Here is a 27,537-nt window from a genome sequence, read left to right on the forward strand (position 1 = left end):
TATTTGGCAATAGGTCACAGCAGGGGTTGGTAAAGAAATCACAGTAGGAAACGCAGCTGAGTGTGGGCATAACAAAATGTCCTTTATTTACAGGAGCATAACCTGTAATATGCAAATTCAACATTGAAGTACACCAGAGAGAGTCAAAAGGACTGCTGATTCTCTAATGAAAACTTTGAGTGATTCCAAAGGTCTAGGTCTTTTGCACTAGGTGATTATTATGTACTAAGAAGGTAGTGTGATTATTCCACCTCAGAATATTCATACAAATCAGTGGTACACTTCTACCTCTGCCAACATTTCCTGTCCATGGCATTGTAGTTCACAACTGTCACATAGGTCTCCTAATTGAAAGGATGACAAAAGGCTGAATAATTTTTCTTTTTCATTTACTGGCTTCTCCATAAACTACACCTCACTTAAATATCTCCCCAAAACCTACAATTCATGGGCAGAATCCACTTGCCTCCTCCCTCCCCCTGGACAATTATGAGATAACATGAAAATAAAGACTCAAAACAGAAATAAAAACCTAAATAAATCACTTGTACAAATGGAGAGATACAACTAGTCATATTGAAAATCATATAGCCTAGTCTACAAGGGATAATCTTATCATTCACTATCCCATCAGGAATGATAGGCACATAAGAGGCTGACCAATTTATTATAAACAGGCCTTTTTATGCTAGACTGATTGCAGAGATGTTACTATAACGGAGAATTCTGAAGAGGACATTAAAATACAGCTACAACACCGAATGGAGTAGTTGATTTTTAGTGCTTTGTGCAGACTGAACATGACACTCCCTTCTGCATATGGAAGTCCATGGGTGGCCATTAAATCAAACTGAGCATCTTACAAGCCTATTCATATTGACCAGAGTATGGTGGCTCATTTAGCCAATTCTGCAAGTGCATATTGCAGGGATCTGGAGGAGATGTAAAGACCCTTCTAGCAGTGTTCAAGACTTGCCTTGATTACAGTGCTCCCTGAGGGGCCACAGGAGTCACTCACCACCCCATCCCCCATCCGGAATGTTAAAAAAATTCTAAACCAGTGCATTTTTATCTGTTCACATCCCTTCACTGAGATTCAAGGAAGTCTGTCAAATCAATACCAGATTGTAATTTCTCCTTGTATTTGAGGGGTAAAAATTGCAAGGCAACCCCAAATCCTTATAATTCTGCCCTGCTTCTCAGTACAAAACTTGCTGAGACTGCTATGAAGATGTGCCTTGAGCTACAGTGGACATCCTGACTTCTCAGGAAATTCCTTCTCAGGGAATTGCATGACTTTGGCTTTTTAACTAACCATAAGAGTCTATGAGGATTTCCACTATTGATGAAGCAGGAGGTTTCAATGTTTGTTTCCTTACAAGATTCTGGATTAGGTGTTTCTCCCAGTCTGAAATTTCCTTGAAGATCAGAACAGGGATTCAACCTGTCTCATTTTCTTATCTAACGGTCAAGCTATGTATGCACAATTACAACTGTACTTAATTGTATTTCAGGTGAGATTTATGGAGTAATGGAAATGGAATGGCTTATTTACATTAAGCTTAATAAAGTACAGAGACAATCTCTTCAAAGAACCATGGTGAGAAAACACACATGTATTCCATGCCTGATGCCTCTGTTGGACTCATTTTGGGAAAGGCTGTGAATATTGCCAGTGATAGCCAAGTTTTCCTTAAATTCACAATTATCAGTTGGAACAAATTAGGTAGTGAATTGATTGTACTGAGAATATTATTCATATTTGAAAAAAAGAGATAGTGTTACAATGTTGCAACACTAATTTTCTTGTGAGGGTCCAGAACCAATTCTGAAAACAGAAAACCTGCCTATGAAGAAAATGCTGTGCATCCACACAAATGTCTGTTTTCTTTGCAAAATATTTAAAAATTTTAAATACTTAATAATACTTCACCAGTGACCAAATTGTAGAATACTTTACAACCAATTGCCACTCGTTCATACAAGAGACATTGGTTGAGCACCTACTACATGACAGCCAGATATTTTGTTAGGCTGAAGTCTAAAGATTGAAAAGATGAAAAAACATAATGTTCAAGATAATTGTAATCCAGCAAGGAGAAGGGCAGGTAGGTAGACATCCGCTATCATGATGTGGTTGATATGGGGGGGGGGGTGCAAAGTGTAGGGACAGCATTGTATGGAGGTGCTTAATGATAATGACAATTTACATAGTACCATCTATGTTCCAGGTTCATCCTGCATAAATTAACTCATTTAATCAGCATTGCATTAATGAAGTAAGCAGGTCTCTGAACACAAGCTTTTGCTTAGCTCCTAAACCTAGAAAAACAAAGATCCCCAATCCCAATCAAACATTCACATCAGAAGTCTTCAGGGCCAACAAAAGACTATGATGTTCTCCAGCCCTTTGGGAAAGCTTTGGCCTCCCAAGACAGTTGCATTGCTTTGGGGTTGCTCTACGCACGGTCAGTGGAGGTGGCCACGTGCGCCCCCTTGTGGCCGGAAAGCCCGCGGCTCTGATTACACGGCTGCGCTCAGTTCCATCCTCTGTGACTGGCTGCTTCCCAGGCTGGACCCTGGAGCAGAAAACTTTTGTGCTCAGTGCTGCCCAGAAGGACACGACGAATATCTGGGGTCGTGGCTATCCTGGAAATCTGAGCTAGTCCGTTTACTTGTCCTAAGAAGGATGGGCAATGTGACCTTTGAGTCAGTTCCAGCCCTACACTAAGGGCCGTTGGCTTAGTCAGAACTCATTCTAGTCCCGACCCAGGCTTGTTTGTACAGCTAAGTGAAGAAATGTGTTTAAACCTAGGTTCCGGCGTCTTACGGGTCTGTGTTGCCAAATACCAAAGAGTAATTATAACGGGACTGCTAGCTAGAGATTTTTTTTGTCTGCTGTAACATTTAAATTAGACTGAATTCAGCTGTTTGAGTGCCCTCTGACAATATTATTTTCTCTCAGCTCATGACTGTTTTATCACTCCATACTCACTTGACCTAATCGGCACCAGTCTGCACTCTGAAATGTTTATACTGTTAAATGAATTTTTAATCTAACTTTTACAGCATTCAATTTCACTTTCATCAGCCATCCACAGTGTAATATCTAATGTTTTAAAATAATCTAGACAGTTAAAAGGGGAGGGGGGAAGAATCGCTGTGTTATGAAGCAAATGATTAATTAAAGCAAATTAGATTCTGGCAGCTCTTGCTATCATTATCATGTGTTCCCCAACTAGACTAATAAATCTTTTTTGAGAATGTATGCTTTCACAAGGTTCAAGAGTCACCTGGGAAAGGACATTATTGACTAATATTTTTGTATTGCTGTTAGTTTTATTTTCTATTACCCTATGGAATAACTAATGTATTTCAAACATTTACAGTGAGTGCATGAATCCGATTCTGCTCCCTCTTTAGGGGTAGGTTTGAGAGGGGATAGCAAATCCATCAAATGCTCTGTACATGCAATAAGCGATACAGCTCATATGTGGGCACATGTTAGCATATCTACAAAACACTCCCATGTGCTCGCCTGCTGCATAATCCAGTCACGGCTGGGACACAGCCCCAGGATTTCTGCAGCTGCAAAGCTTCTCCGAACCAGGCTACACAGAGCGGCTCGGCTCTCCAGAGTCAGAGGTTTGCTTGCTTTCCTGTCCTAGTGTCTGCCATTTCCCCAAGAAGCAAGTAATAGTGCTCAGGCAGATAGCTATCTTGAAATCCAACCAAATGCTGCTGCCATACAAACCAGACAGTCTTTGAGTTGTCCCTGAAGGCACAGAAGGGAGAAATTGACAGCTCTTTCAAGAAAGGGACCACATACGTGCCTTTATTTACACCGTTCAAAGCAGTGTCACTTAAATCAACCTTTAATCATTTCCTTCTAATATCAATGCTGTTCTGTTCTAATTCATACTAGTTATTGCCTAATTTGCATGCTTTAAGTACATTTCTACAATGTACCCATTTGCTTTACCTCTAGCCTAGCCAGTTGGGTGCTTTTGACCCAAACCCCAGCAAATGCTAGTGAGAACTGTAAGCTCTGTTCTCCAGGGCTTTAGTCACTGCATGTCACATTGTCTTCAAACTCACCAAGGCAAGGCACGTATTTACGTGAAGTCTGTGATATTGTGACAGGAAAAAAAACCACTTTTCTAACAATAAATACCAGGAAAAATTCATCTTGTGGTTTATTAAAAAGGGGGGAGGGGAAAAACATAATCCTTAAGGGTGAAATTTTACACTGTAATAGTCACATGCCATTAAGTATTGTGCTAGTGGTGAGATACTGTGCCCCATAAAACTCAAATATATGGCCAAGAAAATTAATATATAAATTCAGGCTTCTATATATTAACCTCCACCCCTTGTCATCACTCTGTTAATTTTGATTCCTAAGTAAATTGGTAAGGTCACAGAAAAAGTAAATGCATATTTAAATATGTACACACAGGTATTCCATTTTGCCCCTTTTAACTGCAGATTATGAAGTGAGCTATGATTACCCATCAAAGTAATTTCCTCTACCCACTCCCTCAGTGTCCTCCCACCATCCTCATGTGAACATGTTTCTCTTTTCCTTGGGGCTCTGGTTCAGCTTTCTGCAGCACAGATTCCTGTGCCGAGCAGAAGGGAAAACAGCCCCCAGAGCTGCTCAGTGCAGCGCACATCCCCACGGCCTGAGTGGTTTTTTCCAACAGTATTAAAATGATCCGGTATTGCGTGAGTTAAAAAAAAATCCCCCTGGAAAAGCTAATTATTGCATGCAGATACTTCTTTGTGTGATCAAGGAGGGGACAATTTAATAGGCTCTGTAATACAACCAAGAACAAAATTGCTTTAAAGGAAGTCTCTTGTTGAGTGACAACTCTGTTGCCTGAGCCAATTAGGTCCCAATAAAGAGTGTTGAATTGGCTCCTGCTTTCTCATTAATTATGTTCTGTCACAGACATGGGGCTTGATTTAGCAATTTTGTATTACATTAAGATACTGAAAGGCCGGGAACAAATGGCTCACTCTGATAATAGGCATTCTCTACACGGTGTGACATTTACTATCCAGCTGTCCGTAAGGCAGCCTAGCACTTCAGTTCAGGGGTTTATTTGTCATTGCTTCAAAGGGACACTCAGCTTTTCACAAAAAAAGAAACAGAGAGGCTAATAGATAGGACAAAATGTACTGCTGATATGCTTTATTAGAGATAGGATGCTAGGGTTTTGCTAACAAGCTCATCCGTTGGGACTCAGCCGAGTTTGCTGCCAATCATTCTCCACACAAAGGCGCACTAGTTAACAAGGAGAAATGAATTACAGACACTTATTCTGCCGGTGGGATCACAAATACACCAATCTGTGAAAGAGGCACAAACTCCAGAGACAAACTACATATTTGTCAATAACCTCCTAGAAAGAACCCTAGTAATTCTTTGAAGACCTTTGATTTAGCTTCCCTCTAAAATACATGTATAAGAAATGTTGTAGTTACCATGACATTCTTTCTTTGTTATTTGTACAAATTTTCATCACATTAAAAACAGAAAACTGAGGAGGTCTACAAATGTTTTAGTAGGTATCTATATACTACTTTTCATATCCCGCCACAGGGAGCTGCTGCTGTGGTTATTTCATTAAGAACAACAGAAAATTAAATCTTTAAACTTTAGGTTTGAGCTGTAATCCACCAATGTCATAGGAAATAATCTATAAGTCTGGATTTATTGTGTGTATGAATTAAGAAAACAGGGTTAGGTACCAAATTAAAACTGGATTCCTCTGGTCAAATAATCAGTTGACTTTTTAAATCATGCATATGTATGCATATATATCACTATGTACATACATTCATGCATAAAATCTCTCAATGTATGAATCTACAATATATAAACATAAACCTAAATCAGTGTCTCTGTATATTAAATACTGGAAAGCACCTTATGACTTGTGTTTAGGAACCTGAGTTAAATGTGCCATTTTTGTCACTTCTATTATTCAAACATTCTTTTCCAAATGGATGCAGAGAAGTATCTATTGTTGATTACAAAAAAACAATGATCTTCAACTCAAGCTTACTGACCACATGAAATTAATCAAATCTGAATATGTTGTTTTCAGATTAATTATAAACAGCTCTCCAAAATATGTCCTACAGACAGGACACTGTTCTGATTGCAACCTGCATCAATTCATTTCATGTATTCTTCCCACCATCTTGGAGGAGAGCGATGTGTGGCTGTAATATGGAAGAGAGGAAAGGGTAGGAAAGACGAAAAGGCTTTACCAGACTTTCTTTCACAGGGCAGAGTGTCAAGTATGTGAAGATCTATCAGGCTCAGTTTCGATCTTGGAGAGATCGATCCATCTCTCTGTCTCTCCGACTTTTCCGAACACCGTTCCCACAGAGACCCTCTACCCACCCCCTTCACCTATTCTCTGCAACTCCTATGAATCTGAGTACTTTAAATAATTCCCTACCTTCATAGACCTACTGGTGCCTCCAGGAGAGGGAAGCCAATGAAGCAGCGATGTAGGGTAGCTGTTTTCTTTAGTTGGGTGTGTAATATGTCCCTTCCTGTTTTAACCTTTATCAGCAGAAAGGGATTGGAAAAATAATTTATTTAAAGAAGCAACTTTTACCTAATATAATCTTTGAACACTTTTCCCAATGTCTAAGTAGTAAAATAAAATTTTGATAAAGCATATTCCAAATAATCTTCTTCGTTGTAAAATAAAACCTTAAAAATAGAAGAGAAGGGAAAAACAAAACTCATCGAAAGATACAGCTCTGAATTTTTTTCCATCACTTCACTTCCCCAAAAAAATCATATGTAAGAAAGCACTTGCACATAATGTCTCAATACCAATAATACTCATGAATTGCATATTTTTAAAAGCATGTATTGAACACAGATCTGGTTGAAAGAGCTTACAATCTGAGGGAACCATAAAATTTTTCTCTTTCTCTAAAATTTGCTATGTTTCTATTTTAGAAAATCCTTTGCAATAATAATATACATAATAGAGGCAAGAATCATTTTATCCTCACTTAGCAGGAGCTTTATCTTTGCTATTCAAGTACTCCATAAGGTTGAAATCTTGCAAAAAGCCTGAGCCCCCCTCAGGCAGAAGCAAAGGTATTTATATAGACATTAAGTATTTATGCAGCAATTTATACTTTCAAAGCCCTTTGTAACCATTCATTAGTTCATCCAAATAACTTTCTTCTGAAGCAGGTAAGTGCTTTGTTTCCCAGGCAGAGAGAGCCAGGTTCAGGGAGGTGACTGACACACCACCCAGATGGCTCAGTTTAGATATTAAGAAAGACTATGTCTCACAACGGGTTTCCTAAGAGTTTTGTGGACTTGCACTCCTTTGAGTCTTTAAAAATAGTTCGGACCTCTACTTATGATTTGTTATGGTTTAAATTCAGGCAGGAGAACTGAGTGGTGATTCCTGCTCTCTCACACCTCTGGTTTTATGTAGTCTTGGGATATTTACACCCATAATATCCACAGGAAAGCTCAGGAGTAAGCTGGAATTCAGAGGTTAAAACCAGTATCTCTACTTCAGAGGTAAAATCTTGATAACACGAAATGTTATTAAGAGACATTTGGGGAAACTGGGTTTTAAAAAAACATTTTATTGGAATTTACTCCCATGGCCATACTAAAGAAAAAGTGGAATGCAGACCCCATATATATAACTATGTTCATCTTAAAGGTCCCTACTCTGTCATACCTATTTGTTTTCTTCTAATATACCTGTACTTCTACCTCTATGTCCTCTCAAATCTTCTCCAGTAGCTGGATTCCAAAGATGGAGTCCACTAATGTCTTTCTTCCTCCTCTGCTCAGTGTACACATGTGGTCTCTGACATTAGGCCTTTCTGTGACTGCTTTGAACACAAGATATGAAGAAAATGACACTGTGCCAGTTCTAGGCCCAGCCTCTAGGACAACTGGAAACTTCAACTTTTTTTTTTTTTTGCACTTTATTAAATTCTTTTATTGGTACATTGTAGGTATACAACACAATTACATTTCTCATTGGGAATTGTACCTTTACATAATGCATCTTGGTTCTTATTTTTTCCCCCATTCCTAGCCCTCCCTTCACACCCTCCACCCTTCCCTATTTACAAAGACTTTATTTCCATTTTTTCCATTTCTCATCATTTTTCCTTTCCCTTCTTTCCTTTCCCCTGCCCCTCCCACCACCCCTACCCCTTTGGACCTTTCTTCCTATTTTGCATTATCGATTATTCATTCTAATCTTTGGTACATTTTAGGTATACAATATAATGACATTCATCATTGGAAATTTGCACCTTTACATAGTCTCTCTTGGTTCTTATTTTTCACCCTTGCCCAGCCCTCCCTTCAACCCCTCCATTCTTCCCTATTTACAAAGATTTTGTTCCTATTTTTCCATTTTCTCCTATTAATCCCATTCCCTTCTATCCTTTCCCCTAGGCCTCCCACTTCCTTCCCCTTTGCCCCTTTTCTTCCTATTTTACATTACCTATTATACGTTTAGTCCTTATTTACACTTTCAGTTTCTCACACCAGAGAAACTAATTGGTATTTATACATGTGTATCCTATTTATTTCACTTAAGAGTATCGCCTCAATGTGCATCCACTTAGCTATAAATGTCTCTAATTTCTCATTTTTTATGGCTGAGTAGTACTTCATTTTATAAAATGGAGTACTACATCTTTTTTTTTTCCTTTGAATGTTCATTCTTGTGAGGCTCTCTTGTTGAACCCTGAGCTACCGTTTAAGAAGTCCACACTCCTCTGCTGCAGAGACCACATGGAAACATGGAAAACCACTGAATATCAGACATGTGAGTGAAGAAACTACTTAATTTCTTTATGTCTATTTCTATGTCAAGACCACACTATCTGGATTACTGTAGATTTGCAGTAAATTTTAAAATCGGGAAGTATGACTCCTTCAACTTTGATCTCCTTTATCAAGAGTGTTCAGGTATCCTAGGTCCCTTGACTTTCCATATGAATTGTAAGGTCAGCTTGGCAATTTCTACCAAGAAATCAACCAAGATTTGGACATGGATTGTGTTGAATCTACATACAATTTGGAGAGTATTACTAGCTTAACAACATTAAGTTTTTGATCTGTGAACATAGGGTGTCTTTCCATTTATTTGGGCCTTCTAAATTTCTTTCAGAAGTTTAGTTGTTGATTATGATTTTGCATTTCTTTTGTTAAATTTATCCTAAGTATTTATTGTTTTGATGCTATTTTAAATTACATTTACATTTCTTAATATCATTTTTGGATTGTTCTCTGAACATTCATAAAAATATAATGAATTTTTTTCTGTATTGATCTTGTATCCTACCACCTTGTTGAGTTTATTGTGACATTCTTAGAATTTTTACTTAGATGATATCATCTGCAAATAAATCAAGATCACTCTATTTATTCCTTTCCCATCTGGATATCTTTTGAGATTTTGTTTGTTTGTTTTTTTCTTGCCTAATTGCCCGGGCTAACCTCCTAGTACAATGTTGAAGAGAAGTCATGAAAGCAGAGATCCTTGTGTTATTCCTGAGCTTGGTAGAAAGCATTCAGTCTTTCACCATTAAGTATAACATTAGCTTCTGGTTTTCAATGTCTTCTTGGTAATTAAATATTCTGGTTACAACATAGATAACATTTTGAGATCTTGATAACAAATCTATATGTTTACAAATACCTTACTTTGTTTCAGCTGCTATAACAAAATGTTATACTGAATAGTTTATAAAAGAAAAGAACTTGTTGCTCACAGTTCTAGAGGCTGTAAAGTACATTACCAGGGCACCAACTGATTCAGTGTCTGCTGAGGACCTATTCCTTGTAGATGACACCTCATACATGTCCCCACTTGGCAGAAGGGGAAAGCAGCACTCTGGCATCTCTTTTGGAAGAACATTAATCCCATTCATGAGAACAGAGTGCTCATGACCTAATCATCACCCATGCTTCCCACCTTCTGATGCCATCACTTTTGTAAGTCAGTGGCAACATATGAATTTTGAGTGGACTCATTCAGACAATAACAATGATATGATTAAATATCATTCACTTATTATGGAAACTTGAGAAAATGTTAGTATCTCATAGTCTGACACTTACACAGATTTAATAGCAGCAGTTTACATTGAGTCATGGAGAGAAGATAAAAGGTCTTAAAATACAATCCTGACTATCCCCTAACTCTTGTTCCTATCCTTACTGTCCTGCAAATTGAAGCTGCTAGCCCTCATTCCTTCTGTGAGAACTTTGTGAGTAAATACGAATATTCTTTAGAAAATATAAAATCGTACGTGAAGAAAAGATATTGTAACTAACTCCTAAACTATCTAAAGTTTATCTCATGTATTGATAATATTGTTGAAGAAATCAATTCTTTTACACCCTTTAAATCCATAATTGATGATTCTACATTATGAATAGCACAGAAATATTTTTAAATATCTAATGTAGCAGTCATTTTTAAAAACTAAATCTTCTTCCTTTTCATTAAGAGATTTCAAACTTGACCTCTAAATATTTTTCTGTATATTTTTTAAATGGAGATTTTTTTTTTACTTAAATTAGAGAAAATATTTTGAAATGACATACAAATTATTTTCCTTAAATATTTTAGACTTGTATTATTGCTAGAAACTTGTCAGTTAAAATCTTTATCCTTCAGTTTCATCATTTGTGAATTGAGAGGTTTAAAATCATAACTATAAAATCTTTTCCAATTGTACAATTCATAATTTTTAGATGTGGAAGTCTAGGTAAGGTTTTTAAGCTGATGTGAAATTTTTCTAAAGACTAATTCAAGTAACTTTCTGATTTATTATAATGCCTGTCAATTTCAAATATTTTTGAATCCTCTGTTAAATACTGTTTTTCAATTCCAGAAATTAGCATAAGTGCTCCTTAACATTAAACAGATTACTTGCTTTCCAACATTTATGGTCATCATAACAAAAACTTTTCACTTAATAAAATTATTTGTAACAATATTATATTAATGGAAAACAATAAATTCCTAGATGCTTTTGATGTATACTTAGTTGCATTTAGCATAATGCATGACACACTACTGACTTTATAACCCCATGATTTGTAGAGCAATTATCAATCAATAAAAGTGGTTCTATCCTGAGGTCCCAACTTCAATTTCTCTGAGAATTACCTGGTTTTCAGCCCAGATCTGACTCCTAACATGGGTTCACACGCCTGCATAAATATCCAATGTCATATTTCCTTGGTTACTATTTATTAATTTGTTAACCCATTAGGTTGGAGGACTATTGCTTCCTTGGTGCTTAGGATGAATGAATCAATAAAACAATGGAACACTCCTGCATTATATCTCTATTATATTTATTTCATTTTTTAATTTTAAAAAAATGAGTGACTGTAAGCTCCTCAATGATAAAGGTTAAATCTTATTTCTCTTTGAGTCCACCACAGTGCTCAGCACTTACGAATCTCCTGAAGAGAATTAAAAGAAAGATATGGGAATATGGCTTTGGCTGACAAATCTACATCAGCCCCAATTCACTAAAATAAAGCCATTTAAAGTTGGGTAGGATGAGCAAGGGAGTCCTGGAAGTACAGAGCCACTGCTGCAAAAGGGTTGACCTAGCTCCATATTCAAAACAAGATTTTATTTCTACTTGTGTCCAACTTCATTGCTTCTGTCATCTTAAGATTTACCCCAACGTGGTTCAGGACTTTTTAGTGATACCCATCTGCACACTCTGGTTCCTCTTACCCCTCTACTTTTGGTCCTTCCTGACTACTAGTTGGCCACGTTTCCATGGGAAGTCTTTCCCAGACTTTCTTTGGTTCTCTGCTGCCCTCTTAATAATCATTGCCAGAGTTAGCCCCAGAAAAATCCACCTGATGAAACTTAATTTGCCATCTTGATTTGATTCAACAATAGTGTCCCAATCTTTCCAAGTTGTTTACATGTATAAAGGTCATATTCAACCCCAATTCTATATTTTATTTTTAAAATCAGTTTAAGCAAAATAATAAGGTTTCGAAGGAGGCCCACTGTGACACTGTGACCAATGAGTAAGCTAGATTTATAAGGCAAGAACTAAGGCTATTTATTTCTGCCTGAGAGTGTTCTCATGATCCAAGCAATGGCAAAGAGGTAATAGTCATTTAAGATAAGTTATGTCCATCAATATGTTTGTTTATCATGCTAATAAGAGTCATAAAAATTATAATGCATACTGTAATTCTGAACACATTCTATTTGTCAAAAAGTATATTAAAATGACAGAATCCATATTGCTGAAACACAAACTATATGTCTTGAACAAAGTGTGATTGAAATATATGGTGAATGTTTAACTTTTTATAATTTATTATAGTAAAAGACCGATTTCTATTAATACCCTTTAAAATACTCACCTCGCTTCAAACACACCCCATAATTCCTGTAACTTTCTGAAACAGTTCTGGAAGTCCTCTTTCATGAGTATCTTTATGAAGTGTTAAAAAAAACTATGGCGAATGCTGTTACTGAGTGCCATCCACACAAAAGCAGGTTCATAAAAACATCATAATATGTCCTCATCCACCTTATTCACCAGATCTAGCTCCATGAAACTTCTGATTCTTCCTCAAGGTGAAAAATGACCGTGAAATGCAAATGTTTTGAAATGATTCAGAACACCCAGGTAGCTACGACAGGGCCTGACTAAAGAGTACTTCTTGAACTGCTTCAGAAAGTGGCAAGAATGATGGAATTGGAATAAGTGTGTTCAAAGTGAGGAGAAGTATATTGAGGGGGATTAATGACAATGTACTTCCACTATAATAAATTTTTAAAATGTAAACAATCAACATGTATTTTGATCATACCGCTTATGCTATCATTTAAAGCAAATCAAGGACTCACAAATTTAGCAGTAGTTGAGTTAAGGGAAAGCAATTTATTGAAAGGGGAAAATGATGCATCTTTTTTTAAATTTTGTGCCTTTCTGTTCACTTTGAAATTTCTAAACATGTGCACTTACAATTTTATTTTTCTTAAATATCAACAGGAGATATCTAGACAGTCTGTAGAGCATATTTTTAATGTCTTTGTTATTTTTTTGTACTGGAGAGGCTAATATTCTTTTAATAAATACATAAGGCACAGATTTTTAAAAATCAAGAAAATTAAATGGGGAAGTAAAAAAAAAATACCAGGTATAGATTGGGTATGTCCTCATCATTTTAAAATGTCTTTATTCACTGCCTAATGATCAAATATTGAAAACATAGCTCATAAGATCTCCCATCAATCCAGGTATGGTGGCACATGCCTGTAATCCTAGCACATGGGAGGCTGGAGCAGGAGGATCACCATAAGTTCAAGAACAGCCTAGGCTACATGTGAGTTCAAGGCCAGCCTAAGATATATAGTGAGACCCTGTCTCAAAATTGAAAAACAAAAAACATTTTAAAAATTATGTATTGTAAACATGTAATAATAAAATTTTTTTAACAAAATCTCCCATGGAAATCCTAAAAGGCACCCTTGGGCAATACAGAGGCCACACTGAGAGGGCTTTTCCTCATTTGTCTGGCTCCTCTTGCAGTTATCCAAAACTAGACATAGAGCTAGGTGCTTGTGATGTGCTATTCATGATTATGACACCATAGTAGTTATTTGCCCTTAAGTGACCTACAGTCTGATGGAGGACAAAGATACACTTAAGAGAAAGACTTAAAAATTCCATGTACAACATGCCAAGGGTGCAACTAGAAAACAAGAGTTACCTTCTGGGAGAGATAATAGAAGATATTTCATGGAAAAGATAATGGTGTTGTACGTCTTATGAAGCTAAAGATCAAACTACTTGGCCAGGAAGCAGTTCAAAACGTGTTAACATAAAAAAATGACACTCAAAATCTTTACTACCTTAACCCCAAGCTCTGCTACAATCTTATCTCTGTTATATGTACCTATAAATAGTTTATTCCCACCAGTTGAAAATACAAACATCATCCAACACACCACACAGTTTCATGGGATACTTTTGCTAGTGCTCTTTCCTATGGGTTGAATGCTTTAATTCCATCAAGATTTTAATTATCGCTAGTTAATTTCTTCTAAATGTCACTCTAACCCATGTAGCCACTTGGAACTTTTTCTTTTATCCTCTAACATTTTTTTGCATTTACTTCATAACAGGCATTGTCTTAAACCCTTTCTGTATATTGATTTATTTAATCCTTAAAACAAACAATAAGATAATTACTACTACTTCCCCCATTTCACAGATGAAGTAGATGTCACATAGAAAGGTTAAATAATTAGCCCAAGATTGTACAATAATGGCTTCCTAAAAGCACCAAATAAATATATGAAAAAAGTTCAACATCACTGGTCATTCAAGAGATGCACATGAAAACCCTGCTGAGATTCCACTTCACCCAAGAAAGAATGGCTGCTATCAAAAAATCGGTTAATAGAGCACCAAAGAGGTGAGGCTTTCTGGCCACCATTAGACCGCCCCCAGCACCAAGGAGCAGAGCCCCGCCCCCAGCACAGAGGAGGTGAGCCATGCGGGTGACAGCAGCAACCTCCTCGCCCTCTTGAAATGAGAAGACATGTAAACAAGTCATAAAACCAGACTTCCAGATCACCTACAGCAAGCCCAAAGGGAAAGGAGATGGAACACTCTGATACTCAAGCACCTGGACTCCCTGAACTGGCAAAAAAAGAGGATCTGGAAAAAATGAAATCAGAAATAATTTCTCAGATAACAGCAGAGATTGTGCCCATAGTGCAAGATATGATTTAAAAATCTAGAGAGGACACAGATAAAAAAAATAGAGGAGCTGTGGAACATGATGGAATCTCAACATAGGAAACAAATGGAATCCATAAAACAGATGCAAACATATTTCCAGGAGATTAAAAACTCCACTGAAATTTATGCAGCAGAATAAGCCAAAGTGAGGACAGAACTTAAGATATAGAAGAGAAGATTGCAATTAGTAACCAGGAAAAGAAAAATTTCTTTAAAATAGTAAAGGACCACAAGAAATCAATCCCACAGCTGCTAGACAATGCAAAGAATAACATAAGACTGATTAGACTCAATGAAAAAACAGAAGAGAGTGCAGACGGCATAAAAAGACTGGTCACAGATGTGATGGCAGAAAACTTCCCAAGTGGGAGAAAAGAACTTGACAAACAGATAAGTGAGGCATTTAAGATTCCAACTAGCCATGATCAAAAAAAATCTACACCTAGACATATAATAATCAAGATCCAAGAAACCCTGAAAAAGAACAAAATACTACAAGCAGTTAGAGAAAAGAAGCAAATCACATACAAGGGGAAGTTCATCAGAATTACAGCAGACTTTTCAACACAAACCCTAAAGTCCAAGAGAGCCTGGAGTGAGGTATTTTAAGTCCTAAAGAAAACAACCTCCAACCTAAACTGATGTATTCTGCAAAACTATCTTTCAAAATTGATGGGGAAATAAGATACTTCCATGACAAAGAACACCTGAGAAATTTCATGAATACCAAACCAGCATTCCAAACAATTCTAAACAATATCCTGGAAAAAGACAATGAAGGTCACAACTCCATAAGGCCCAACAGAGCAAATCCACCAGGCAAGGCAAGAAATTAAAGGGAGAGGGGGGAAAAGAAAAAAGAAAAAAGCCAACGACAGGAAAATAACATGATAACTATATAACCATCAATGTTAATGGCCTCAACTCACCAATCGAAAGAAATAGACTGGCTGGATAGATCAAGAAGCAAAATCCAACAATATGCTGTGTATAAGAAACCCACTTAGTTCACAAAGAAATTCATAGACTGAAAGTAAAAGGATGGAAAACAGTTCTCCATGAGACAGGAGCCTGGAAAAAAAGCAGGGGCAGCTTTCCTATTTGGAGACAAAGTAGATTTCAAACCAAAACTCATTAAGAGAGACAAAAAAGGCCACTACATCCTTTTAAAGGAAACAGTCCAAGAATCCAAGAGGAAGAAACAACAATCAGAATTACATATGCACCAAATACTAATGCCCCCAACTATGCAAACCAAATATTAATGGACATGAAAAATCAAATCAGAACTAACACAATTGTAGTGGGGGACCTCAATACCCTACTATCACAAATAGACAGATCATCTAGACAAAAAATCAACAACAAAATACTAGAACTGAACTAAGCTTTTGAACAAATGGACATAATAGAGGTCTACAGAGTGTTCCACCCCAGAAAACCAGAATATACATTCTTTTCAGCTCCACATGGGTCATTCTCTAAAATAGACCACATATTTGTTCATAGAACATGTTAAAGTAAGTGAAAAGGAACTAAAGTTATCCTGTGTATATTATCAGACCATAGTGCAATTAAACTGGAGATCAATAGCATAAGAAACTGCAAGAACTTCACAAACACATGGAAATTGAATAACACTCTCCTGAACAACCAATGGGTCACAGAGGAAATTAAAGAAGAAATTAGACAGTTTTTACAAATAAATGATAATGCCAGTACAACATACAGGAATCTATGGGACATAATGAGAGCAGTTCTATGAGGGAAATTCATAGCAGTGAATGGCCACACTAGGCAAACAGAGAGAGCTCAAATAACCAACCTAATCCTGAATCTTAAGCCCCTAGTAAAAGAAGAGCAAGACAAACCCAAAGCTCATGCAAGGGAGGAAATTATAAAGATCAGAGTAGAAATCAGTGCAATGGAGACTAAGAGAATGATACAAAAAAACCAACAAATCAAAGTCGGTTTTTTGAAAGAATAAATAAAATCGATAAATCCTTAGACAACCTTATTAACAAAAGGAAAGAAAGGCTCAAATTCAAGCAATTAGGAATGAAAAAGGTGAAGTCAAAACAGATCCAACAGAAATCCAGAGGATCATCAATACCTACTTCAAGAACCTGTACTCTAATAAAATGGAAAACACAGAAGAAATGGACAGATTCCTAGATGTATATTAATTACCAAAGTTGAACGAAGAAGATATAAAAAGTCTAAACACTCCAATTGCAATCATTGAAATTGAAAATTAATTAAAACATTACCAAAAAAGAAAAGCCTGGGTCCTGATGGCTTCACTGCTGAATTCTACAAGACATTTAGAGAAGATTTATTGCCACTATTCTTTAAACTCTTCAATGAAATTGAAAGGGAACCAATAATTCCAACTGGATTTCTGGAAGCAGGTGTTACTTTGATTCCAAAACCAGGGAAAGAACTAACCAAAAATGAGAACTACAGGCCAATCTCCCTAATAAACATAGAAGCAAAAATCCTCAATAAGATACTGGGAACAGAATACAGAGGGTCATCAAGAAGATCATACACCCTGACCAAGATGGATTTATCCCAGGAATACAAGGATGGTTCAACATATGTAAATCAATAAATGTAATACACTATATTAACAGAGCCGAGGACAAAAACCATATGATCATCTCAACAGATGCAGAAAAAGCATTCAACAAATCCAACACCCATTCATGATAAAAACCCTACTGAAAATTGGAATAGATGATCTTTATCTCAACCTTATAAAGACTATCTATGAAAAAAAACAGCCAATATCATACTAAATGGTCAAAAACTGAAAACCTTCACTCTAAAATCAGGAACAAGACAAGGATGTCCACTGTCACCACTCCTGTTCAATATACTTCTGGAAACATTAGCCACAGCTATAATACAAGAGAAAGAAATAAAAGGAATAAAGATAGGAGAGGAAGAAATCAAATTGTCATTATTTGCTGATGATATGATACTCTACATAGAAGACCCAAAAAATTCTGCCAAAAGATTTCTAGACTTAATTGACAGATTCAGTAGAGTAGCTGGATACAAAGTCAACACTCAAAAATCCATAGCCTTCTTGTACACAAATAACAGATTCATGGAGAGAGAAATTGGGGAAACATTCCTTTCACAATAGCATTCCCCAAAAATGAAATATCTAGGAATCAATCTAACAAAGGAGACAAAAGAACACTACATTGAAAACTACAGCACTTTGAAAAAAGAGATCAAAGACGATATAAGAAAATGGAAAGACATCCCTTGCTCCTGGGTAGGAAGAACCAATATAATGGAAACAGCCCTACTTTCAAAACTGCTACACAGATTCAATGCAATTCTGATTGAAATCCTAAGAGTATATTTCACAGAACTAGAGAAAACAATCCAAAAATTAATTTAGAACCAGAAGAGACCTAGAATAGCAAAAGCAATTCTAGGCAACAGACATGACAGAGAGTATCACAAACCCCAACCTGAAACTATATTACAAAGCCACTGTGATAAAAACAGCATAGTACTGGCAAAGAAACAGACCAAGGACCAGTGAAATAGATTAGAAGATATAGAAACAACTCCAGACATACTCAGCTACCTCATATTTGACAAAGGAGTCAACCATCCTCACTGGAGGAAAGATAGCCTCTTCAATAAATGGTGTTGGAAAAACTGGATTTCAACCTGACAAAGATTAAATCTAGACCCCTATGTTTCACTAAGCACTAAACTAAACTGTTTGTGAATAAAAGATCTACATATTAAAACAGAAACACTACAATTGCTGGAAAATAAGTTAGGTAGAGCTCTTGAAGACACTGGCATAGGAGAAGACTTTATGAACAAATCCACAGTAGCATGGGAACTTACACAAAGAATCAGCAACTGGGATCTCATCTTATTAAAAAGCTTCTGCAATGCAAGAGAAACCACCAACAGAGCTAAGAGGCAACCAGCAATGTGGGAAAAAATTTTTACCAGCTGTTCCTCAGACAAAGGTCTACTATCTAGAATATATAAAGAACTTTAAAAAAACAGACATCCCAAATATAAAGACCCAATCCAAAAATGGGCATTTGAAATGAACAGACATTTCTCAGACAAAGAAGGAGAAATAGCAAATAAACATATGAAAAAAAATGTTCAACATCACTGGTCATTCAAGAGATGCAAATGAAAACAATGCTGAGATTCCACCTCACCCCAGAAAGAATGGCTGCTATCATGAGATCAACCAATAACAAATCCTGGCGGGGCTGTGAGAAAAGAGGAACCCTGGTCCATGGCTGGTGGGAGTGTAGACTGGTGCAAGCACTGTGGAAATCAGTATGGAGATACCTCAAAGAACTAGGACTGGAATTCCCATTTGACCCAGCTATTCCCCTGCTGTGTATCTTCCCCAAAGAATTAACAGAATCATGCCTCCCCAATATGTGTGCACCCAAGTGTATAGCAGCACAGTTTGTGATAGCTAAAACTGGGAAACAGCCCAAATGCCCATCAACTGGAGACTGGATAAAGAAAATGTGGTTTTTCTATAAAATAGAATACTACTCAGCCATAAAGAATAAGAAAGTAGAAAGATTTATAACTAAATGGATGCACATTGAAGCCATACTCATAAGTGTAATAAATAGGACACATGTAAATACTGAATAATTTCTCTGATGTGAAAAACAAAGAGTAAATAACGATCAAAATGTATACTTGATAATGTGAAATAGGAAGAAAAGGACTAAAGGTATAGGGGAATGGAAGGGGTAAGGAAAAGGAAAGAAGGAAAAGAAAAAAATATGAGAAAATGAAAAAATGGAAACAGTCTTTGTAAAAAGGGAGGGGTGGAAGAGGGTGAAGGGAGGGAAGGGGAATGGGGAAAGAATAAGAACCAAGATGCATCATGTAAAGGTGCAAGTTCCCAATGATGAATGTAACTGTATTGTATACCTAAAACGTACAGATCTACTTAATGAAAAAAATAATAATAATGGATTCTGTTTGTTGAGAATTAACTGTTTTACACAATTGGTTTATTTGCTACTCACAGCAATTTTGCAAAGGAGTTATTGCTCCATCTATTTTAGAAGTGAGAGAATGGAGAGTTAAAGAAGAGGCTATTAACAAACTCCTTCTGTGATTAGTGGGTGGAGCCAGGATTCAAATCCAGATGGTACAACAACCTTAACCACTGTCATTCCCCACATTGTCCACTGCTATGACTTGCTCTGTTTTCACTGCATGTCCTAATCAGGTTCACAGACCTCTGGGAACAATGATGCCCTTCACATACAGACGTGTAAACTGGAGTCTGAAGAGACATTCAGGTCCCTTTTCCCATGATTCCCCTGTGTTGCCTTGTCTCCCTTAAAACCGACAAGGGAGCTGATAACCAGACACTATAATTGCTGGCCTCCCATTGTTACCTCCTTGTCCTGTGTAACTGCCTTCTGGGTATTTTTCCAGCAAGCTGAAATCTCCTGAAAAAGGCAATGGATTCTATGGCAAGTGGTCAATAAGCCGAGACCTAGTATTCAGACCTCCTCATGGGAACATATATTGGGACCCTGAATTAATCTATGGCCTCCTTGGATAATTAACTTTAATACATAAATAAAATAACACACATATTTATAATAAAAGTGAGTAATAAATAAAGCAATATCTGAGCCGTAATAAAACCTCAACTATTCCCAACACAATGAAATACATATGACCTTATGAGATACGATCATGTCTCTGATCATATCTCTATATACAATTGCTTCAGTTGCAAATCTTACTGATTCTTTCACCCTATTCAAGTTATTAATTTTTTTTACTTCTTTTTCCTAAATACAATACCTTTTTTAAAAATAAAGACATGATTTCTACAGAAAAGGTAGAATTTCTTTAAGATCATTTTTACATGTTAACAGCTGAGTAGAATACCAGTGTTAAATTATCAGAAGTTCTTTAACTCTTTTCTATCAGAACTTGCAAGGATTTTTTGCAAGCTGTGAAGCACAAAAATGTTATTTCCCTATTTATTAAAGTGATTGCTTGACGCATCATTATGTCCATGGACTTGTTTGCCTTAAAAAACTGTTTAAGCACCGTCCCACCACTCCTGGCCCAGAGGAAGGGGCATCTGAGCTGCTGTCCCACCTCTCCCAGCTCAGAGGGGGTGAGCCGTGCAGGCGCCAGCAGCAGTTCAAAATGAGAAGACACATAAATAAGTCTCAAAACCAGACTTCCAGATCACCTACACCAAACCCAAAGGGAAATGATATGGAACACTCTGAAACTCAACCACCTGGACCCACTGAATTGGCTACAAAAGAGGATCTGGAAAAAATGAAATCAGAAGTAATTTCTCAGATAAGAGCAGAGATTGTGCTCATAGTGAAAGATATGATTACTAAATCTAGAGGGGAGCTGAGGAACATGACGGAATCCCAACATAGGAAACAAATGGAATCCATAAAACAGATGCAAATAGATTTCCAGGACATGAAAAACTCCACTGAAAGTCTACACAGCAGAATGAGCCAATGTGAGGACAGAATTTCAGATATAGAAGATAAGATTGCAATTAGGGACCAGGAAAAGAAAAATTGCTTCAAAATTGTAAGGGGCCATGAGAAATCAATCCAGCAGGTGCAAGACGATGCAAAGAAGAATAACATAAGACTGATTGGAGTCAAAGAAGAAACAGGAGAAAGTGCAGATGACATAAAAATCTCTTCACAGAAGTATTGGCAGAAAAATTCCCAAGCAGGGGAAAAGAACTTGACACATAGATAAGTGAGGAATATAGGACTCCAAATAGCCTTGATCAAAAAAAATCTACACATAGGCATATAATTGTTAAGACTCCAGAAACACAACAGAAGAACAAAGTTCTACAAGCAGTGAGAGAAGAGAAACAAATCAAAAGAAAGGAAAGCCCATCAGGATCACAGCAGACTTCTCAGCACAAACCATCAAGGCAAGAAGAGCTTGGAGTGACATATTCCAAGCCCTAAAAGAAAACAGCCTCCAAACCAGATTGGATGTACTCTGCTAAACTACCTTTCAAAATTGATGGAGAAATTAGATGCTTTCATGACAAAGAGCACCTTAGAAACTTCATGAATACCAAACCAGCACTCCAAAAAATATTAGACAATATCCTAGGAACAGACATTGAGGATCACAACCCCAGGAAGCAAAACAGAATGAACCCATCAGGCACAACAAGAAATTAAATGTAAAGGGGGAGAACCCCACAAAAAGAAAAAGTCATGACAATGATAAGTCAATAGGTTTCAGTTATAACCATCAATGTTAATGGTCTCAATTCACCAATCAAAAGAAATAGACTGGCAGAATGGGTCAAGGAGCAAAATCCAACAATATGCTGCATACAAGAAACACACTGAATTCAAAAGGAAACTCATACACTGAAAGTTAAAGGGTGAAAAACAATACTGCAAGTGACAGCAACTCAAAAAAAAAAAAAGCAGGAGTAGCTATCCTCTTGGCAGATCAAGTAGATTTCAAACCAACACTGATTAAGAGAGATGAAGAAGGACACTACATCCTTGTAAAGGGAAGAATCCAAGAGGAAGAAATGACAATCATAAATATCTATGCACCAAACACTAGTGCACCCAACTATATAAAACAAATACTAACAGACAGGAAAAGTCATATATGCACTAATACAATTGTAGTGGGGGACCTCAACACCCCACTGTCACAAATAGATAGATCAACTAGACTAAAAATAAGTAATGAAATACTAGAACTCAATCGAACTCTTGAACAAATGAACTTAACAGATGTTTACAGAGTCTTCCACCCCACAAAATCAGAATACATGTTCTTCTCAGCTGCACATGGGTCATTCTCCAAAATAGACCACATACTCACACACAGAACATGTTTAAGTAAGTGCAAAGGAATTGAAGTTATCCCCTGTATATTATCAGACCATAGTGTGATAAAATTGGAGATCCACAGCAAAAGAAACTCAAAAAATTTCATAAACACATGGAAATTGAACAACACACTTCTGAATAACCAATGGGTCACAGAGGAAATTAAACAAGAAATCACACAGTTCTTTAATTAAATGACAATGGCAAAACAACATATCGGAATCTATGGGACACAATGAAAGCAGTCTTATGAGGGAAATTCATAGCAGTGAATACACAAATTAGGAAAGCAGAATGGGCCCGATTAAACAACCGGATGCTGAACCTCAAGCTTCTAGAAAAAGAAGAGCAGGGCAACCCCAAAGCTCATACAAGGGAGGAAATTTTAAAGATGAGAGGAGAAATCAATGCAATGGAGACTAAGAGAATGATACAAAATATCAATGAAGCCAAGAGTGGTTGTTTGAAAGAATCAACAAAACTGACAAACTCTTAGCCAACCTTATCAGAAAAAGGAAAGAAAAGGCCCAAATCCATTCAATTAGAAATGAAAAGGGTGAAATTACAACAGACCCAGCAGAAATCAAGAGGATCATCAATACCTACTTCCAGAACCTATACACCAATAAGCTGGAAAACACTGAAGAAATGGACAGATTCCTAGATACATATGAATTACCAAAGTTGAACAAAGAAGACCTAAAAATTCTAAACAACCCAATATCAACCAATGAAATCAAAAACGTCATTAAAAAAACCTATCAACTAAGAAAAGCCTGGGTCCTGATGGCTTCACTTCTAAATTCTACAAGACATTTGGAGAGGAACTACTGCCACCACTGTTTAAACTCTAAAATGAAATTGAAGGGGAAGCAATACTCCCAAATTCATTCCTGGAAGCAAGCATCACCTTGATCCCCAAAGCAGTGAAAGACCCAACTGAAAAGGAGAACTATAGGCCAATCTCACTAATGAACATAGATGCAAAAATCCTTAATAACATACTGGCAAATAGAATGCAGAAGATCATCAAGAAGACCATACACCCTGATCAAGTGGGATTCATCCCAAGGATGCAGGGATGGTTCAACATATGCAAATCAATCAATGTAATACACTATATTAATAGAGCCAAGGACAAAAACCATATGATCATCTCAATAGATGCAGAAAAAGCATTTGACAAAATCCAGCATGCATTTATCCTAAAAACCATACAAAAAATTGGAATAGATGGTCTCTACCTCAAACTGATAAAAGCCATCTATGAAAAACCAACAGCCAATATTATACTAAATGGTCAAAAACTGAAATCCTTCACACTAAAATCAGGAACAAGACAAGGATGTCCACTGTCACCCCTCTTGTTCAATATAGTTTTGGAAACATTAGCCATGGCAATTAGACAAGAGAAAGAAATAAAAGGAATAAAGATAGGAAATGAAGAAGTCAAATTGTCATTATTTGCAGATGACATGATACTCTATATAGAAGACCCCAAGAACTCCACCAAAAGTCACCTAGACTTAATAACCAAATTCAGTCAAGTAGCTGGATACAAGGTCAACACATAAAAATCTATAGCTTTCCTCTACACGAATAACAGACTCACTGAGAGAGAAATAGGGCAAATAATTCCTTTCACAATAGCATCCAAAAAACTGAAATACCTAGGAATCAATCTAATGAAAGAAATAAAGACCACTTCTCTGAAAACTATAGCACTCTGAAAAGAGAGATTGAAGAGGATATCAGAAAATGGACAGACATCCCCTGCTCCTGGGTAGGAAGGATTAATATAGTGAAAATGGCCATACTTCCAAAACTGCTATATAGATTCAATGCAATTCCAATTGAGATCCCAGCAGCATACTTCATGGACCTTGAGAAAACAATCCAAAACTTCATTTGGAACAAGAAGAGACCCAGAATAGCAAAAGCAATTTTAGGTAACAGAGTCATGGCAGGGGGTATCACAATCCCCAACTTGAAACTATACTACAAAGTCACTGTGATAATAACAGCATAGTACTGGCAAAGAAACAGACCTGAGGACCAGTGGAACAGATTAAAACATGCAGAAACAACTCCAGACACACTCAGCCATCTCATCTCCGGTAAAGGAGCCAAACACCTTCACTGGAGGAAAGATAGCCTCTCTAATAAATGGTGCTGGAAAAATTGGGTTTCAACTTGCCAAAATTAAAACTAGACCTATATCTCTCACCATGCACTAAACTAAAATTGAAATGGATTAAAGATCTAAATATTAAAACAGAAACGCTGAACCTTCTGGAACAGAGGTTAAGTAGAAGAACACTTGAAGACATTGGTGTAGGAAAAGATTTTATGAACAAAACCTCAGTTGCCCATGAACTAGCACAATCAACAAGTGGGATCTCTTCATATTAAAAAGCTTCTGCTTTTTCTCTGCACAGCAAGAGAAACCACCAGCAGTGTGAAGAGACAACCCACAATGTGGGAAAAAAGTCTTCATCTGCTATTCCTCAGACAAAAGTCTACTATCTCGAATCTATAAAGAACTTAAAAAGATCAGACCTCCCAAATTTAAAGACCCAATCCAAAAATGGGCATCTGGAATGAACAGACATTTCTCAGACAAAGAAGGAGAAATAGCAAATAAATACATGAAAAAATGTTCAACATCACTGATCATTCGAGAGATGCAAATGAAAACAACGCTGAGATTCCACCTCACTCCAAAAAGAATGGCTGCTGTCATGAAATCAACCAATAACAAATGCTAACAGGGTTGTGGGGAAAGAGGAAACCTGCTCCACTGCTGGCAGGAGTGTAGACTGGTGCAACCACTATGGAAATCAGTATGGAGATACCTCAAAGAACTAGGACTGGAAGTCCCATTTGACCCAGCTATTCCCCTGCTGGAGATCTTCTCCAAAGAATTAAAAGAATCATACCACAGTGATATATGTGCACTCATGTTCATAGCCGCATAATTTGTAATAGCTAAAACATGGAAACAGCCCAAATGCCCGTCAACTGGAGACTGGATAAAGAAAATGTGGATTTTTTTATAAAATGGAGCACTACTCAGACATAAAAAATGAGATACTAGAGACATTTATAGCTAAATGGATGCACATTGAGGCGATACCCTTATGTGAAATAAATAGGACACATATGTATACATACTGAATAGTTTCTCTGGTGTGAGAAAGTGAAAGTGTAAATAAGGACTAAAACGTATAATAGGTAGTGTGAAATAGGAAGAAAAGGGGCAAAGGGGAGGGGAAAGTGGGCGGGGTAGGGGAAAGGAAAGAAGGGAATGGAATTAACATGAGAAAATGGAAAAATGGAAACAAAATCTTTGTAAATAGGGAGGGATGGAGGGGTTGAAGGGAGGGCTGGGCAAGGGTGAAAAATAAGAACCAAGAGAGATTATGTAAAGGTGCAAATTTCCAATGATGAATGTCATTATACTGTATACCTAGAATGTATCAATGATTAGAATGAATAATCGATAATGCAAAATAGGAAGAAAAGGTCCAAAAGGGTAGGGGTAGTGGGAGGGGCAGGGGAAAGGAAAGAAAGGAAAGGAAAAATGATGAGAAATGGAAAAAATGGAAATAAAGTCTTTGTAAATAGGGAAGGGTGGAGGGGGTGAAGGGAGGGCTAGGAATGGGGAAAAAATAAGAACCAAGATGCATCATGTAAAGGTACAATTCCCAATGAGAAATCTAAATGTGTTGTATACCTACAATGTACCAATAAAAGAATTTAAGTAATAAAAAAAATAAATAAATAAATTTACCCACATTTAGGCAATACTCTTAAGTGAAATAAATAGGACACATATGTGTAAATATCGAGAAAATAAACACTACTTAAGTGATGATGACTGAACCTTAGCTCCTCACATACTATCTAAGATTATACTCTAGTACAAAAATAATTTGAGTGTTTAGTTGGAAAAATATGTGTCAAATCTTAATGGCATCTCAATTTTACAAAGCACTTCATGTTTATTAGCTATTTTCAGAAATATTGATTCTATGTAATTATCATAATACCCCATAAGGTAAGGAGAGTAAGATTCATATTCCAATATTGTGTGTGTGTGTGTGTGTGTGTGCATGTGTGTGTGTGTGCATGCTTATACAGTGGTTGCTCAGATTTTTATAGCTACTAAAGGGACAAAGCCAACTGAAACTGCTCTAAGTCAAATTTGTTTCTACACATCATTATCTTTTTCATGGCATCCAGAGATTTCACAAATCATCTAATCCAAGACCCACATGTCATAGACAAAGGACCTGAGTTCCACAGAGGTACAGTGACTATGATTGACCAATTAGCAGTAAAGTACTAGAAACCACTTCCCTGCCTTTGGAATATTTTTTCCAGTTTATCACATTAACTTAAGTTGAGGGCAACTTCTTATGAAAGAAAGTAGAGAAAGCTGCTAATTTGGTTATTTGTTGCCTTAAGTGTCCACCTCAGGACAAGTGTTTGAGTGTGACCACATATTGCACACACAGGCCTATAGCTTCTCATTTGGCTGCAAGTAAGTGAGGCAAGAATTAGTCATTACTACAACTGGCATCAGCCCGCCTGAAACATCATAAAATTCTCTATCCTAGCAGCTCCTGCCCAGCCCCAGGATAGCACAGAAGAGCAGTGCTTGAAAAGATCTGGCAACAAGTAGAGGGACAAGGCTGGGAGGAGGTTAAAAAGAAAATAGTAATGGTTTTGTTTGAGCTTACAGAGATCTCACATCCTCACAAAGCTGAACACATGAGCCCTGAACTTCAGC

This window comes from Heterocephalus glaber, unplaced genomic scaffold (assembly GCF_053883595.1).
Source record: "Heterocephalus glaber isolate CG9 unplaced genomic scaffold, H.glaber_assembly_v1.0 deba00001662, whole genome shotgun sequence".
Classification (NCBI taxonomy): Eukaryota; Metazoa; Chordata; class Mammalia; order Rodentia; family Bathyergidae; genus Heterocephalus; species Heterocephalus glaber.